Source organism: Agrilus planipennis, unplaced genomic scaffold, assembly GCF_000699045.2.
Source record: "Agrilus planipennis isolate EAB-ADULT unplaced genomic scaffold, Apla_2.0 scaffold70, whole genome shotgun sequence".
Lineage (NCBI taxonomy): Eukaryota > Metazoa > Arthropoda > Insecta > Coleoptera > Buprestidae > Agrilus > Agrilus planipennis.
In genome coordinates this window covers 1,053,761-1,056,821 of record NW_020442458.1, presented here as the reverse complement: position 1 = coordinate 1,056,821, position 3,061 = coordinate 1,053,761, and the positions used below count along the sequence as shown (strand labels likewise).

Sequence of the window (3,061 nt, the reverse complement as noted above, 5' to 3'; positions counted from 1 at the left end):
GTTAAGGAATTGGTTTAATGGTATTATTTGTACACTATGCTTCGCACGGGTGCAATGCTGATAGTAAATATACTATAGAATGTCTTTATATACAACAATCACAGCTTTTTTGTCATTAGACAATACAAACCGGCCGGTACCGCCGCAACCGCTATCTCCCTGCATTTTGAGTATGTAATATCTTCGAAAATATTCATTTAAATTACATGCTGTAAAGGGCCATATTGATCTATATTAAATGCACAATGTATTTAAAAGTACTTAATTGGATAAGGATTAATGCTGTATTGCTTAAAATCACTTCGTAAATAAGCCATAATTTCTCATAAAAAGTAAAGGATAAAAAATGGTAATTGTTGGTTATCCCTAAGAGATAGACATATACCATCCCGGACTTTTTTGTAGATCTTTTTAAGGTGTTCAATACTGTAGTATATTATTTTGACCTATCTCGTAGTGTTCAGCCAGCGTTTGCAATGTAAGCGCAAAAAAATGTGTTTATTTACGACATCACATTAGAAACCTCTAAACTTATCAGTGTTTCTCTACTATATTATGTATGTATCATACATATAAACCTTCCTCTTATTTTGATCTATCTCGTAGTGTTCAGCCAGCGTTTGCAATGTAAGCGCAAAAAAAAGTATTTATTTACGACATCACATTAGAAACCTCCAAAATTATCAGTGTTTCTCTACTATATAATGCATGTATTATACATATAAACCTTCCTCTTGAGTTACTCTATCTATTAAAAAAAACCGCATCAAAATCCGTTGCGTTTATTTACGACATCACATTAGAAACCTCCAAAATTATCAGTGTTTCTCTACTATATAATGCATGTATTATACATATAAACCTTCCTCTTGAAATATTCTATCTATTAAAATAAAACCGCATTAAAATCCGTTGGGTAGTTTTAAAGATCTAAGCATACATAGGGACATACAGCGGGGGAAATGCGTTGCATGATTTCGTTACATAGCAACTCGCATGAAACAAACTTAGCCTACCGTGCGTAAAGAAATTTCACTTCAAAAAAAGATGTGGTGTGACTTGAGTATTTGTACTCCAATAACTGAGCTCAGGCAAGCATTCATGCGGGTTATTTTTGTCAATCCGTTTGCTCATAAACTTGTGCTCCATTTGTTCGTCAAATTCCTTTTGGGTATTTCATTCTCACCAGCTACTAATGCTACTGGGCTGTCAGTCCCTCTGCACTTCATCGGAGGATACAACGGAAGGCACTTCTTCAGCCTTCTTATTGATATCGTGGGAATGGTTGGGTGGTTGAAGGAATGAAAAAGATGAGAAAGACGAAATGAAGACGGAGCATAAGCGAAAAATTTTCTGTGGAATATTACTGCCTAATGTAAATGTCCTCCCAAGTACTAAGGAAAGGTCTAAAGCAGGGGTTGACAAAGAGACAATTGCGGCTCTTTAAGTTCCCTTAAAAAAAATAAAAGTCAAAGCGGAACACGCGTGTACTTAACAAGAGACTTGCGCTTTATGCTATGGTTAAATAAAAAAATTGGATTTAGGTGCGCTGATGATCCTTGGGTCGACATATTCGTGAGAGTTTTCTCTTCTATGGACTTAATAAAGAACAAGCAAAGCAGCCAAATAGCTAATCAAAATTTAAAGTTAAATCTTAATCTAAAAATTACCAGTTATGTGCCGAACTTACCAAAACTTCGTTTTCATCAAATACATCCGTATCTTTTGTGGTATATAAAATGTTAACGACATCAAAAGTATATCTACATATGTATATACATATCAGTATATAATTAATTCACAAATTGGTAAAATACGACTCTTCTATAATTACAAACTGAATTCCATCGAGCGGCATGGCCTAGACGTTTAGACAATTGCCTAGTATACCATGTCCGTGTGCCCCAGTTCAAGTTTTACTATGCTTTCCTAAGATCACTTAGGCAGATGCTGAGACAGTTATATTCCACAGATAATCTTTCACTCTCTTCTGTCTTCATTTCGTCCGTCTCATCCTTCTTACCTCAACCATCACCCACCCATTCCCATGATTCCTAAATGGAAGTTAAAGAGAGCTTTTCACGCTATTGTCCGTCCGAAACAGTCTGCTGGAATTGCTCACCCATCATCATAAGGTTATCAGTCCTAAGACTGGTTGGACACGTACCTATCCTAAGCTAATCTTCGCATTTCCCTATAACTAGAACAACTCAGATTCTTAACTATTTGCGAACAGTAATCTAATCTAGGCCTACCTCTACCCCTCCTAACTCTCGTTTCTGCCTCTAACAAGTCTAGACCTTCATGCCTGAGAAGGTGTCCTACCAACCTATCTCGCCTATTTCTTATTGACTTTCATGGAGTCCTCTGTTCTCCTATTCTTTCTAATACCTCTTCATTTATAACCTTCTATATCCAGGTTATCCTCATCATTCGCCTATAACACCACATTTCAAACGCTCATTATAATAATTAAAATCCTGCAAACGGCGTGGTAAACGCGATCTGTAGTCTTTAGTGGAATTCAATATGTTCAACAAGGTCCATTTACATATATACTTGCTCAAATGAATCCTTAGCATAGCTCACCCTACGTGTTATTGAATTCCACTAAATGTAGAATTGTACTATAGATGGCGTATACCGCACCGTTTGCAGGATTTCATAAAACGCTGTGTCAAGGCAGCAGTTAGAGTTGGTCTGTTTTTTTGCCGAAGCGGTCTGCGACGGTCTGATGAGATCTGGTAAGGTCTCCCTTATTCTAATAATTATTTTGTTAAATAAAATTTGTTTCTAAAAATGTTAATAGCCAGTAGCAGTATGATATAATGACATCAGTATTTTCGCTTTATACCAGGGAAACGAAACATAATCTAATGTATCTGCGAGTTATACTAATTGAGTTTGTTTAAACTTGAAAGGGTTTGGTATATTAAATTTTACCAAACACTTGCACTCATAATTTCAATTTACTTTTCGATTTTGGTTTCTCCGTTGCCGATGTTTAATTATTATTTTTAAATAATCCGCGTAAAATTGCATTCCGGAATTCAATTTTACG

The 3,061-nt window shown here is 35.8% G+C and overlaps 1 protein-coding gene across 3 annotated transcripts in view; it reads left to right on the top strand.

Annotated features, from left to right (window-relative positions):
• Positions 1-3,061, top strand: part of LOC108735350 (dendritic arbor reduction protein 1) — a 499,675-nt gene that overhangs the window by 27,955 nt on the left and 468,659 nt on the right. The gene's annotated exons all lie outside the window — the stretch shown is intronic.